We start from the raw sequence: 16,033 nt of genomic DNA on the forward strand, positions 1-16,033 counted from the left end.
TGCTTCCAATGCAGGGGATGAGGGTTCAATCCCTGGTCGGGGAACTAAGATCTCACATGCCGTGTGGCATGGCCAAAAAATTAAAAAAAAAAAAAAAAAAAGTGGGCTTCCCTGGTGGCGCAGTGGTTGAGAGTCCGCCTGCCGATGCAGGGGACGCGGGTTCGTGCCCCGGTCCGGGAGGATCCCACGTGCCGCGGAGCGGCTGGGCCCGTGAGCCCTGGCCGCTGAGCCTGCGCGTCCGGAGCCTGTGCTCCGCAACGGGAGAGGCCACGGCGGTGAGAGGCCCGCGTACCGAAAAAAATAAGGTGACATTTAAGTACAGTCCTGAATGATGAGAAAGAGCCAGCCACTGGGAGATCTAGTGGAAGGGTGTTTCAGGCCAAGGAACAGCATGTGCAAAGGTCCTGGGGCAGGATGGGGCCTGGCGTGTTGGAGGAACAGCCAGGAGGCCCGTGTGGATGGAGCAGAGTGATCGAGGGAGAGAGAGGGAGGAGGGGACGGGGCAGGTCGTGCAGGGCCTTGCAGCCTGTGGCAAGGAGTTTGGTTTATACCAAATACAGCAGGAAGCTGTTGGAGATTAGTGAATGGATGACGACCCTTCTGTGTGCCGGGCACGATGGTAGGTGCTAGGTTTACACAGTAACTCAGACACCCTCCTTGCTCTCAAGAAATTCACATCGTGGTGTACATTTCCCCCTGGACCAGCCATTATTTATTCATGCATCAAAAATTTAAGGACGACCTACTATGTGCTGCACCAGAGTGGTCTCTTATCTGACAATAACATCTGTGGTTGTCACAACTGGGGGTGCTCCAGGTGTGGAATGAGGGAGGGTCAGGAATGCTGCTCCACACCCCACAATGCCTGGAACGGCCCCACACAGAGAAAGCCTGGCCCGGATGTCAGCAGTGCCTGGCGGGAGAATCCCTGCATTACGGTAACTGTGCCCCTCTGGATGGGGGACGTTATCTCACTGTTGACCTCTGCATCTCTTATTTCCTTTTTAACCACTCTGTGTTGGATTTGTGTGTGTGTGTTGGATTTTTTAAGGGGTTTGTTTGGTTTGGTTTGGCTTTAGTGATCCTAGTCATAATATTTATTCAGCCTTTGCTGTGGAGGCTCCTTTCCAGGGCAGTCTCAGCAGGTGTAGAAAGTAGGTGAAGTTTGACTTCTGGGCTTGTCTCTGCCTCCCCTCACTCCCATTTATGGCTCTCAGGAGCCCTGGTGCCCTTGACATAGAACTCTTCCTCCTCTTCATTTTTTTTTTTTTTTTTTTTTTTTTTTTTTTTGCGGTACGCGGGCTCACGGGCCCAGCCGCTCCGCGGCATGTGGGATCTTCCCGGACCGGGGCACGAACCCGCGTCCCCTGCATCGGCAGGCGGATTCTCAACCACTGCACCACCAGGGAAGCCCCGCTTCCTCCTCTTCCTATCAAAACCTGCCAGAATCATGGATCTGGTATTACTCATTTACACCTTCATGTAGATGTAGACCCCATAGTCCACCTCCCCAGGATATTTGTACTTTTTTGTAATTTTATAATCATGGGCTTTGGAAGGCTTTTATATGTCCTAATGAAGAGATGTCTGAAAAGGTAGGATAAAGATAAGCATTTGAGGGACAAGAGGACTTTCTGATGCCCTTGGCATCATATGACCTAATTTACTGGACATGACCACATGCTTCAAAGTGATGCTAAGTTGGAATCTAAAGTAAAATTCCCACAATAGATTCCACCAATGTGTTTAAGCACGAAACATGGGACTTCCCTGGTGGCGTAGTGGTTAAGAATCCACCTGCCAATGCAGGGGACACGGGTTCGAGCCCTGGTCCGGGAAGATCCCACATGTCGTGGAGCAACTAAGCCCGTGCACCACAACTACTGAGCCTGCACCACACCTACTAAAGTCCACGCGCCTAGAGCCCGTGCTCTGCAAGAAGAGAAGCCACCACAATGAGAAGTCCACGCACTGCAACGAAGAGCGGTCCCCCCACCGCTTGCCACAAGTAGAGAAAGCCCGCGCGCAGCAATGAAGACCCAATGCAGCCAAAAAGTAATTAATTAATTAATTAATTATTTTTAAAGTATGAAACATAATACAAGAGGACGCCGTGTTGATTGAGGAATACCGTGTTAATAAACAGCTTTGCGGAACTTGTCAGAGCCTTTACAACACTCTGTAACACCCTTGGAAGGGACAGAGTTTGTAGCATTTCTTAAACATAATTGCGTAGGTGTGAGTTTTGTTTTTAAGTTGCACTTGATTCATACTGAACCATTTCTGATATATGAAAACGTTTAAAGATACCCACTAGACTGACTGCAATACAAAAGACGACATCGGTTGTTGGTGGAAAATCTGGAGCAACTGGAACTCTCACCCACTGTTTGTGGGAACCAAAAGGGTCCAACCACTTGGGGAAACTTTGGACAATTGGGAAATCTCTTATAAAGTTAAACATGCATTTACCATAGGACTTAGCAATTTTATTCCTGGATATTTACCTAAGAGAAATGTAAATATATGTTCACAGAAAGACTTATACATGAATGTTCACAGCAGCCTGATTCATAATGGTCCTGAACTGTAAACAACTCAAATACCCTACAATAGGGGAGTGGATAAACAAACCTGTATATCCATACAACACAATAATACTCAGCCATAAAAAGGAATAAATTACTGATACATTCAACAACATGGATGAATCTCAAATGCACTGTGATAAAAGAAGCCAGACACAAAAGAATACTGTAGGATCCCATTTATATGACACCCAGAGAAGAGGTAAAAGTAATTCTTGGTGATAGAAAGTGGTTGCCTGAAGCAGAGTGGGCAATTGAGTGGACAGGGGCATGAAGGAACTTTCTAGGGTGGAGAAAATATTCCATATCTTATTTTTAATGGTGGTTACATGATTGTCTAGAATTGTCAAAACTCAGCCAATTGAACACACCTAAGACCTGTGCATTATTATTGTAAATTAATTCTACCTCAATAAAAAGCATACTAAACACATAATGAACAACCACGTACATAATGCATTTAGGAAAACATTAGAAACAACCAAAATATCTGTCAATAGGGGATTGATTGATAGAGTCTGATGTGTTAACACAATGGAATATTATGTAGCTATGAAAATGAATTAGGGTTCTCTTTATGTACTGATATGGGACAATATTGAAAATATATGGTTATTTCAGTGTTTCTCAACATTTTTTTTTATTCTGGCCCTCCCACAAGGAGTCTTTGAAGACATTTTCCTAACTGCTCCCCCATGAAACTGTAAATCCACATGTATTCTATATACATGCTTGTGTACCGTATGTATATCTGTGCTTTATACAGTAAAAGAGTAAGATTTTTTTTCACCCCCCTAAGAACTAGTTTTCACAACCCCCTTGAAGATAATATCTTTCCCATTGAAAATGCACTGGTTAAGTAAAAATTAAGGTGCACAACACAAGATACTGTCTGTGTGTGACAAAAGGAAAAATGAATGTGTATACCGTTTCTTATAGATTTATAGAATATCTCTGGAATGAGACACAAGAACAGTGGTAACCTTCAGGGTTGGGAGCTGGGAGGTGGGATAGAGAAGAAGGAGGGCTTTTCCCTGCATAATCAGTTATTTTGGAATTTTCAGCCATGTGCCCGATATACATCTTCCAAACAAGGAAATACAATGTAACTTTTTTAAAAAAGAAATAAAACAATACAAATAAAATGCAAAACATACCTTTGCCATAGTTTCCCAAGTTTTCTAATACAAGCTCACCTTGTATTAGAGTTAGTGTTTAGGAGCTGCCCCCTCTACAAGAGTAAATTGATCCACCTGGGTCCCCAAAGTCCAGCATTCCCACTGCCTTGCCTGTAACATTCCTTAAATAAGGTGATGCCTCCCTTTCATCATTATTGCTTTATTCTGAGGTGAACACTACCATATCAATAATTGCCAGCCAAGTCCTGCCAGGAGGCAGTTTCCCTATACCCATGCTTTTCTCACAGTACCCTCTTCCTTTTCATCTCTAAAATTACCTCAGGGAAAATGTGCTCAAAGCATTTTGAGCTAATTCCAACTGCAGTGTGAATGACTGATATCAGGTACATACATTCCTTTTCTTGGGAGCATTTACATTTTCTTATGGAGGCTTAAGGCATTATAACTCAAAGATTAGTTCTTAGCATTTTTCCCCAGGCCAAAAAATCACCCCTCTCAGATGTTACTTAGATATAACTAGACCTAGGTAAAATGTGAATGACTGATTTTAGGTGAATATATTATTTTTCTTGGGAACATTTACATTTCTTCATGGAGCCTGAAGGAACTGTAGCCCAGATCTATATTAGCTCTTATCTTTTTGCCCAGGGCAAATAACTTCCCTCTGTGGGTTTCAGATGTACTCAAGTGGTAAGATGTTCAAAAGCCACTGGGTTCTATGTGAAACACCATGAAATCATGATATTCAGTCTCACACCCTTAAACATACAAGTTTCCTGTCTATAAAATCCCAGCATTTAGTTTAGGGCACATCGAGACTGCTTCCTGAATCTTTACTGACTGGAGATTGCATACTGTACCAGATTCTAGCTCAGACAAGGGGTAGTTAAAAGTCAGAAAAGACTGAAAAAAATTCAAATGAAAAAAAATAAAAGTTCAAATGAGAAAACTCTTAAAATTGAGAAAATGCTAACCATTTCCTCTGCAGCTTGGGGACAGTTCTATAGGAGGTAGTATGATTCAGTGGCTAAGAAGAACTCAGGGTTTGGAGACAGATGGACATGTGTGTGAACTCTACCTTCACTCCTCACAGATGTTACGTTAGACCCTGGGAAGTCACTTCACTCCAAAACTCCCCTTTTCACTCTACAGCACACTAGGGTTGCTGAGCTGTAGTAGTGTAGATTTGGGGCTGTTGGCCATCATTACCCCATGATGGGAGAAGCTATCTGAGAATGAAGCCCACCCAGAATACAGCAGAGCAGACAGACAGCAATCAATCCCTGACAACATGGTCTGAAGTCCTGGACTCAGCCATACCTGAAATCCACTCCTTGGCTTCAGAAACATGGCAGTGATGAGAGCCAGTGACTTCCCTTTTTGGTTTAAAATTTTTGAGCTGGAGTTTCTGACCCTTGCACTGAACAAACAAACAACAAAACAAACAAACAAAAAAACTATTTACTTTCCTTGATTAATCCTGTCCACAGAGCCATCTCCCCCTGCCCCAAACTTCACATTTGAATGTAGATTATAGAGATTAGCACTTAACACACTCTCCTTAGGTATTTGCTGATTGGTCCTGCCTGTCTGTATTGTCTTTTCAAAACTAGACTGAGTCCCTTGAAGGTTGAAGGCAGGTCTGTTCATCTCCCTTGACACTACTCAGGGCATGGTGGATACTCAAGAATGTCTGGCCAGTTCTGAATTTGCCAAAATGGTCCTCGACTATTCACATATCATTGCTTTTCTTCCCCCTTACTTTCTGGCTGTCAAATGCTCATAACTGAATCTCTTATACTCTAATCTGATGGCATGCTATTAGCATTGGTTTGCACCAAGACCCTGTGTAAATTTTTTAAATTAAAAAATTTAAATTAAATTAAAATTAAATTAAAATTTAAATTAAAATTAAATTAAATTTAAATTAAAAATATACATAATTTTTGGACTTCCCTGGCAGTCCAGTGGTTAAGTAAATTTTTTAAATTAAAAAATTTAAATTAAATTAAATTTAAATTTAAATTTAAATTAAATTAAATTTAAATTAAAAATATACATAATTTTTGGACTTCCCTGGCAGTCCAGTGGTTAAGACTCTGGGCTTCCACTGCAGGGGGCACAGGTTTGACCCCTGGTCGGGGAACTAAGATCCCGCGTGGCACGGCCAAAAAAAAAAAAAAAAAAGAAAGAATATTCCAGAACTCCAGAAATCCCTTTTCAGGAGTTAACCCTCCCCCCATGGAGGTAACCACTGTTCTGAATTCCGTGGCATTCTTTTTTTTGGCCCTCACTACTTCCTGTGTATCTGTCACCCTCCTCCTTCCCTCAGCTCCCACACTCTTGTGCTTCTGTTTATCTTCCAGTGGGCTTTGCACATGTTTATTACAACCCATCAGCAAGTCTGACAGCTCTGCCTTCAAAATACGTTCATTCTTTGCCTGCTCCATTTCTACTGTCCTGGTCCAGCCCCATCCTCATTGGGCTGGACCAGTGCACTCTCACCCTTCTCCTCCTCCCCCTGGCTTCCATGCTTGCCCCCATAATCTGCTTTCCTTATTAGGACCCAAAAAGCCCTCTCCCTCGTTACCTTTGCACTGTCTTCCACTGCTTTTCCTCTCTCTCCCTCCACACTGGACTCATGTCACCAGGCACGGTCCTCCCTCAGGGCCTCTGCACTTGCTGTCCCATCCCCTTTCCTAGATCTCCCTGTGGCTGGCTCCTTTCACCTTTAAATGGCTGCTCGAATTCACCTCCTCCATGAAGCTCTCCATGACCACCTTCTTTAAAACCAGTCTCCATCCCCGTCTCGATTTATGTTTCTTCATAGAAACTTACTGTCACCCGACACTATATATTTTGTTCATTTATCACAGCGTACATTCATTCAACAAACATTTATGGAGTGTCTATTCTGTGCCAGGCAGAGGGACACATCCTAGGGAATGTCAAATATTCATTCATTATTTCACTCTACAAAAGCGTCTTTTACTCCTTCTGTACGTCAACACTGATCCAGGTGCTTAACAAGTCAGAGAGAGGAAAGGTTGTGGGGTGGGGTACCGTAAAGTCTCTAGCTAGGATTCACCTGCAAAGTAGGGACAATCATTAGGACAAGACCTACCGTGTGCAGTATCCCTAGTGCCTGGAACTGTGCCTGGTACGCAGTAGCTGCCCAATCAATACTTGTAGAAGGAACAACTGAACATGTATAAATATAATCATGGAGTTTAGTGCGTGGCTGACAAACTACAGTCTACGGGCCAGTTCTGGCCCCTTGCTTGTTTTTATAAATAAAACTTTGTTGGCACACGGTCACTCCCACTAGTTTACATACTGTTTACAGTTGCTGTCACACAGTTGCATAGTCTCGACAGAGACACTTCGGCCCGCAAAGCTGAAAATATTTACTATCTGGCCCTCTTCAGAAAACGTTTTCTGTAATCCACAGGTTCTGTGGATTAGACTTGCTCAGCCCAATAGCAGAATTAAGTTCGCAGGTGGTTACTGGGCACTTGAAGTATAAAAAGTGTGACTGAGGAACTGGATTTTAACTTTTATTTAATTTCTACTCATTTAAATTTTAAAAATTGATACTCAATTCAGTTAACAGACAACTTTTTGAGTATATATGGAACAAGCTGCGTATGTGAATCTACATTTTTACTGTAAATTTTCTGAACTCTATAAATACAGATCGAGGATTTCTGATGAAAACTGAGCATCCACATTGAGATGGGTTGTACGTGTGAAACACACATTGGATATCCAAGACTTAGCATGAAAAAAAGTGAAATACCGCGTTCATAACTGTGACACTGACTGCACGCTGAAATGATAACAGTTTGGGTTTCTGAATGCAATCATTTAGATCGACAAAAATTTATTATTAATACGAAACTTCATTTTGCTTTGTACTTTTCTGATGTAACGGCTAAAAACTTTCAAGTGAGCATGATATTTCCATGGAACCGGCTGGGGTAGAGCAGGGCCTGGGTTCGAACCCTGCCTCTGCCACTTGTAACTGTGGGCAAATGACTTTGCTCCTCTTGCTTCATCTGCTTTATCCGTAAAATGGGGGATAAAGACCCTGCTTCACCGGGTTCTTGGGGGGTTCGATCCATTATAACATGTGGAGCGCTCAGAAGGGACGCCCACACCGCCAGGTCTCAAACTCTGGCCATTTTTAGGGTTATTACTGTTATTACTAGTATACGAATCTGTGAGAAACACGCCAGGCTCCGGTCCCGAGGCGCTCGAAGGGCAGACGTCCGCTTGCCATTTTCCGGCCCCCTCAGCCCTTTGGCCTCAGCACAAGTCTGGCCCTAATGACAGTCCCCATTCCGCACAGGAGGACAGAGGGGCTAATAAGGGGTTATGATTCACCATGGCCACTCCATGAGTCAGCCACCATTGAGACAACGCCCAGGTCCCCTGCCCCAGATGGGGACATGTCCCTCGTCACCATGTCACCTCCACACTCCTTTGACTGCTTGCCAGAGGGTCCCTTCTACATCTCCCTTTAGGTCAGTTTTGGGGGAAAGAGGTGAGGGGGTCTGGGAGCAGCTACTCCTCCCCGTCCCTTCCCCCTCCTCCCCTTCTTTCTCCTCCTCCTTCTCCGGGACTCTCCCTTGGGGTACGGCCAGGCCAGGCAGTGAGTAAAACCCTTGTGACATGGGTGCGGCTGAGGCAGGCCAGGGGCTGGGGACAGGGGGACTCTGATCCGGCTCTTGGGCAACGCCAACTGATTAGCACCTAATCCTCCGGGCTTCCCAGTCCAAGGGGTTCCTGGCTCTCAGGGGTGACTGAAGACAGGAAGTCTGAACCAGGGTCTCCCAGTACCATGAGAGGCGAGACTTTGTCAGGGGGTGGGAGGTTCCCTCGGCCCTTCCTAAAGCATGAAGGACGTTATGTCCGGGAATTCATTCATTCATTCTTGTGACCACTACTTCTTTTTTTTTTTTAATAGTTTATTTATTTATTTTTGGCTGCGTTGGGTCTCCGTTGCTGCACGCGGGCTTTCTCTAGTTGCGGCGAGCGGGGGCTACTCTTCGATGCGGCGCACGGGCTTCTCGTTGCGGTGGCTTCTCTCGAGGAGCACGGGCCCTAGGCGCGCGGGCTTCAGTAGTTGTGGCTCGTGGGCTCAGTAGTTGTGGCGCACGGGCTTAGCTGCTCCGCGGCATGCGGGATCTTCCCGGACCAGGGCTCGAACCCGTGTCCCCTGCATTGGCAGGAGGATTCTTAACCACTGCGCCACCAGGGAAGCCCCAAGAAGGGCAGACGTCCGCTTGCCATTTTCCGGCCCCCTCAGCCCTTTGGCCTCAGCACAAGTCTGGCCCTAATGACAGTCCCCATTCCGCACAGGAGGACAGAGGGGCTAATAAGGGGTTATGATTCACCATGGCCACTCCATGAGTCAGCCACCATTGAGACAACGCCCAGGTCCCCTGCCCCAGATGGGGACATGTCCCTCGTCACCATGTCACCTCCACACTCCTTTGACTGCTTGCCAGAGGGTCCCTTCTACATCTCCCTTTAGGTCAGTTTTGGGGGAAAGAGGTGAGGGGTGTCTGGGAGCAGCTACTCCTCCCCGTCCCTTCCCCCTCCTCCCCTTCTTTCTCCTCCTCCTTCTCCGGGACTCTCCCTTGGGGTACGGCCAGGCCAGGCAGTGAGTAAAACCCTTGTGACATGGGTGCGGCTGAGGCAGGCCAGGGGCTGGGGACAGGGGGACTCTGATCCGGCTCTTGGGCAACGCCAACTGATTAGCACCTAATCCTCCGGGCTTCCCAGTCCAAGGGGTTCCTGGCTCTCAGGGGTGACTGAAGACAGGAAGTCTGAACCAGGGTCTCCCAGTACCATGAGAGGCGAGACTTTGTCAGGGGGTGGGAGGTTCCCTCGGCCCTTCCTAAAGCATGAAGGACGTTATGTCCGGGAATTCATTCATTCATTCTTGTGACCACTACTTCTTTTTTTTTTTTAATAGTTTATTTATTTATTTTTGGCTGCGTTGGGTCTCCGTTGCTGCACGCGGGCTTTCTCTAGTTGCGGCGAGCGGGGGCTACTCTTCGATGCGGCGCACGGGCTTCTCGTTGCGGTGGCTTCTCTCGAGGAGCACGGGCCCTAGGCGCGCGGGCTTCAGTAGTTGTGGCTCGTGGGCTCAGTAGTTGTGGCGCACGGGCTTAGCTGCTCCGCGGCATGCGGGATCTTCCCGGACCAGGGCTCGAACCCGTGTCCCCTGCATTGGCAGGAGGATTCTTAACCACTGCGCCACCAGGGAAGCCCCAATGACCACTACTTCTTGAGCGCCTGCTGTGTGCCAGGCATTGGGGACCCAGCAGAGAACATAACCAATTATTCCCCATGCTCCGCCCCTGTGGAGCTGACGTTCTGAGGTGGGGAAGACGCTAAGTAAAATCAGTTGTGCCTAAGCAAGTAAATAAATAAATTGAAGAGAAACACAACATTGTAAATCAATTATACTTCAATTAGAAATTTTAAAAATAAATAAATTGGGAGAGACCAGGTATAGAAGAATAAAGCAGGAAAGAGAGATGGGAGGGGTTGGCTCAGGGAGGCCTCAGCAGAAAGATCCCGGGGAGTTGAGGGCAGGGTGGTGCCTTGTTCCAGGATGAGAAGGCTGATGTCAGTCCTGTGATGGTTCTAGAAGTTTCTGCGTGGGGCTGGATGGGATGTGTTTGTGGAAAGAGAGCTGGGAGGTCCCTTGGGTCAGGGATCCGGTTCTTCAAGCTTGGTGTCGGGGTCTAGCCCTTAGCCAACCATAGGAAGGGGGTCCCCCAGCTTCAGGAGACCAGGTGGCCTCTGGGACAGTACCCCGTGAGGGCCCTGAGTCTAGACCAGCAAACGGGGTCAGCGGCCCTGCCATCTCGCAATCCACACCCCTCTGCCCAGTCCCCCCGCCCCATGTCTCACCACTGTCTCATCTCACCTCATCTCGGTGATTGTTTTATGGCTGGTGGGTCCAAGGGTCAGAGATGACCCTCTCACCAGGAAAAGGAGGCCTCCTACGGCTGTGGATGTGGTCAACTCAGCTTCCTTCCCCTTGTGGGTGAGGAGACCTTGTCTCCTCTGGCTCCATCCCTGAGGCTTCTGGGAGGGAGTCCTTAAGGTTCGGGTGGGGGAGGCATGTCGGGGTCCCCAGAGCCTGAATTCGTCCTGGCCCTCCATCCCTCACCTTCTGAATGTGTTTGCTGTAGCTGCTGAAACAAAGTCCCACAGACTGGGGGCCTGGAACAACAGAAATGTATTCTCTCCCAGTCCCAGAGGCTGGTAGTCCAAGATCAAGGTGTCAGCAGGGCTGGTTCCTTCTGAGGCCTCTCTCCTTGCCTTTTATATATATTTTTTAAAGAATTTATTATTTATTTATTTATTTATCAGCTGCGTTGGGTCTTCGTTGCTGCGCGCAGGCTTTCTCTAGTTGTGGTGAGAAGGGGGCTACTCTTCGTTGTGGTGCGCGGGCCTCTCAGTGCAGTGGCTTCTCTTGTTGCAGAGCACGGGCTCTAGGCGTGTGGGCTTCAGTAGTTGTGGCTCGCGGGCTCAATAGTTGTGTCTCGCAGACTCTAGAGTGCCGGCTCAGTAGTTGTGGTGCACGGGCTTAGGTGCTCTGCGGCATGTGGGATCTTCCCGGACCAGGGCTCGAACCTGTGTCTCCTGCATTGGCAGGCAGATTCTTAACTGCTGTACCACCAAGGAAGCCCCTCTCCTTGCCTTTTATTTGCCATCTTGTCCCTGTATCTCTGTGTCCAAATGTCCCCTTTTTACAAGGACCTCAGTCTTATGGATTAGAGCTCACCCTAGTGACCTCATTTAACTCGATTGCCTCTTTGAAAACCCCCAACTCCAAATACAGTCACATTCTGAGGCCCTGGCGGTTAGGACTCCAACATACGAATTTGGGCCTGGGGGATACAATTCAACCCCTAACACCCCTCAAAGCTGTGATGAAACCCAAGCCTGGTGGTCACCTCTCCAAGTAGCTGCCCTAACCACCCCAGCCAAAGTCACCCCCCCATCCCAGTCACACCCAGTACAACCCCTTTGATGGGAGGGAATTCTGTTTATCTATCTACGTTATCTGTTTACACCAGGGAGCAGGGACCTGTGTATTTTGATCACCGATATACCTCCAGCCACGAAATCAATCCCCCACCACCACTGAGTGGCTCCAAACCCATCTGTGGAGCAAACCCCCACAACTTAGTGTGTGCCACGGGTCTCAAGAGAAAGGCACCTGCTCTCGGCCGAGTTGGGATATCTGCGTCGTCTCTAATCAGTTCAAAACTTTCCCATTTTGTGCGCAATTGCTTTCTGGACTGGGTGCCAGGAGGTCGAAGTCCTAGCCCCAGCTCAGCAATCAACTTGGCTGTGAAATCACAGAGTCACTCCTCCCCTCTGAGACTCTGGTTCCCCATCTGCAAAATGGGACGATGGATCTAAAGGTTATATAAAATGAAGCCCCTGCCAGGTTAAACACTGGGGTTAATGTTTAATCCCAGGGAAAATCTGACCAGGAGTGTAGTTTGATAAGAGTCGTGGGCCACATTGTGTACGTATATATGGAGAAGCCCACCAGGTAGGGGACAATCCCGTCCACGCATGAGCGAGGTGGAACGGGCTGAGAAAGTGTTCAGAAAGAACCGCGCCCTGATTCTTCTCTCTGGGAGCGTGGTTAATCCCCAAATGTGCTCCCTGCTGCACGAAGAACACTGTAGAAATCTCAGATCAATTGAATCTCCAGGTTAGAGTATACTTAAAAGATCACCAAAACCCTCAACAGAATTTAGTAAACTTTTTTTTTTTTTTTTTGGCGGCGTAGTGTGGCGTGTGGGATCTTAGTTCCCAGAAGGACCAGGGATTGAACCCATGCCCCCTGCAGTGGAAGCTCTGAGTCTTAACCACTGGACCGCCAGGGAAGTCCCTAGTAACATTTATTTTCATGTTACATTGCTTTTACAATTACCTTCTAATTGGGCCATCTGATACTGGTCTAATTTACCATCGTGTTACTAAGTGTCTTTCAAAAATAAATCTATTGAAGAAAAAAAGCCAAATACATAATAATGCTGAAGATGGTACTAAACTTTCTTCAACAAATGTATCTTAAAAGGAAACATTATAACACCAGGTTTTTTTTTTTTTTTTTAAGTATCAGGTGCCTAAAACAGATGCAAAAGAAAATAAACAATGTTATTATATTCTAGACAGCTACTGTTGCCTGTGGAAGGTTCTGGATTAGGTGACTCTTAAAAACTTAGCAAAAAGGTGTTAAAGACACAACAGCACCCAATGTGAGTGCTTCTTGATAGAATCAGACAGTTTAAAAAAAAGGATTGAAAAGGAAGTCATTTCTTACCTTTCATTAGGTTTATTTTGTATATGCAATTTGCATGAAAACGTGCATGGAGAATCCCAGCAGGGCCTCCAAAACAAACAAACAAACAAACATGCAGGGAGAACTCACTCTGTGCATCGAATTCTCTCAAACCATTCCCACCCTCACTCTCTTGGACTTCCCGTCTCCACGAAAAACAATGCCATTTCTCCTAGGCCCAGCTTCTGGGCCTGGGCACCCAGTCTCATCAAAACCACAGCTAAAATTTATTGATCACTCACTGTGGCAGGCACTGTGCAAAGTACACAAATAAACTTGATCCTCCAAAAACCCCAAATGAGTTGGGGACTTTGTAAATACCCATTTTGCAGATAAGTAAACTGAGGCTCACAGAGGGGATGCTCTCGCCCAAGCAGCTTGTAAGTAGTGATGCGGAAATTCAAGGCAGCAACGCTAAGTCAGAGCTGCTCCCGGGGTGAGCCAGAGTCAACCCCAGGTAGCAGTGCTCATCGCAACAATAGGCCGGGGCTTTGTCGTGTCATCTAGCACAGAGCGAATGTCACGGTTACGGCTCTCTGGATTCAATTCCAGCCCCTCCTCTTGCAAGCCGTGTGACCTTGGGCAAGTTATTTGGCCTCTCTGTGCCTCTACTCCTCCCAAAATGGGGATAATAGTAAAGATCCAGGGAACTCTTATACATGAGCAGTGGCATACCACGGCTGGGGAGAGGGGAGCAGCCCACCCCAGGTGCTATCAAAAAAGAGGCCCATTAATTTCTAAAATATACAAACAGCTTGTATAACTCAATAATAAAAAGAACCAAACAACCCAAACAAAAAATAAGCGGAAGACATAAATCAACATTTCTCCAAAGAAGACATATAGATGTCCAATAGGCACATGAAAAGATGCTCAACATCGCTAATTATTAGAGAAATGCAGATCAAAACTACTATGAGGCATCACCCCACACTGTTCAGAATGGCCATCATCAAAAAGTCTGCAGATAAAAAAAATGCTGGTGACGGTGTGGAGAAAAGAGAACCCTCCTACACTGTTGGTGGGTATGTAAACTGGTGCAGCCACTATGGAGAACAGTATGGAGATTCCTTAAGAAACTAAAACTAGAGTTGCCATATGATCCAGCAATCCCACTCCTGGGCATACATCCAGAGAAAACTCTAATTCTAAAATATGCATGCACCCCAATGTTCATAGCAGCACTATTTACAATAGCAGCACTATTTACAATAGCTAAGGCATGGAAACAACATAAATGTCCATCAACAGATGAATGGATAAAGAAGATGTGGTATATATGCAATGGAATACTACTCAGCCATAAAAAAGAATGAAATAATACCATTTGCAGCAACATGGATGGACCTAGAGATTATCATACTAAGTGAAGTAAGTCAAGCAGAGAAAGACAAATATCATATTATATCACTTATATGTGGAATCTAAATTATGATACAAATGAACTTATTTACAAAACAGAAAACAAATGTATGGTTATCAAAGGGGTAAGGAAGTGGGGGAGGGATAAATTAGAAGTTTGGGATTAGCAGATACACACTACTATATATGAAATAGATAAACAACAAGGTCCTACTGTATAGCACAGGAAAATATATTCACCATCTTTTAATAAACCATAATGGAAAAGAATCGGAAAAGAATCTGAAAAGTGTATCTATCTGATACACTTTGCTGTACACCAGAAACTAACACACACTGCAAATCAATTACACTTCAATTTATAAAAAAGAAAATCTGAAGTAAAAAAAGGGGAGCCCATTGTCTGCAGAGAATTCAAAAACTGATAATAAACCTGATTTTATTATTATTATTATTTTTTTTTATCAACACGCATAGACAATTCTGAACAATGTCAGTGTCAAAATTGTCTCCCCCTGAGAAATCTTTTATTGGTCTAAACCAGGGAGTGAGCAAAGTTTTCCCATAAGGGCCAGATAGTAAATATTTTCAGCTCTTTGGGCCTACTCAGCTTGTGATCCCAGCAAGAAAGCCACTGCAGACAGTTCATCAATGAATATGGCCCAGTGCCAGGAAAGCTCTTTATATGCACACTGAAATTTGAAACCTCTATACTTTGCACATGTGAAATATTATTTTCTTTTTGATTTTTTTTAAAGATTTTCTTTTTTTGATGTGGACCATTTTTAAAGTCTTCCTTGAATTTGTTACAATACTGCTCCTGTTTTATGCTTTGGTTTTTTGGCCACGAGGCATGTGGGATCTTAGCTCCCCGACCAGGGATCGAACCCACACACCCTGCATTGGAAGGCGAAGTCTTAACCACTGGATCGCCAGGGAAGTCCCTCTATTTTTGATTTTTTTCCCAACCAGTTAAAAAAAAACAAAAACAAAAACCCTCCTTAGCTCCTACAAAAATAAGCTGGATTTGGCTGGCAAGTCATGGTCTGTCCACTCTTGGTCTGAACAATTGCTGTGGTTTAACCACTGGAAGTTTTGAATTAGCACATTTTATTACTTATCCTTTAATAAACATTGTATTGTACACAGAAGTGAATTTGGAGAACTTCATGCAATGCATTTGGCTCCAGACACACACAGACTCAGCTACACACATTCATTTGAAGAGTTAGTTCTTAACGATTCTAATTCTTTTGAGTTCTCTTTGGACACAGTTCATATTTCCAACCCTTGTGGTACAGTAGATTTGAAATAAACAGTGATGGGCCAGTGATTTTAAATGCAAAGAAACAGAGTTTGAGCTACTTCACTTTTTTTTTTTCCCTATCTGACCACTTGGATCTTCTATTTCTGCTTAAAAGTTTAGACAGTGCACCAATTGCAAATTATAATATTTTTGTTTGGCAAGCTCAAATTTTAATTCATTTTTACTGGATTTGAGCCATATCTTTAAAATGGAGATATCAATAATTTCCTCCTTTAAATTATTATTCTTG

The sequence above is a fragment of the Physeter macrocephalus genome, chromosome 2, assembly GCF_002837175.3.
Source record: "Physeter macrocephalus isolate SW-GA chromosome 2, ASM283717v5, whole genome shotgun sequence".
In the NCBI taxonomy this organism is placed as follows: Eukaryota; Metazoa; Chordata; class Mammalia; order Artiodactyla; family Physeteridae; genus Physeter; species Physeter macrocephalus.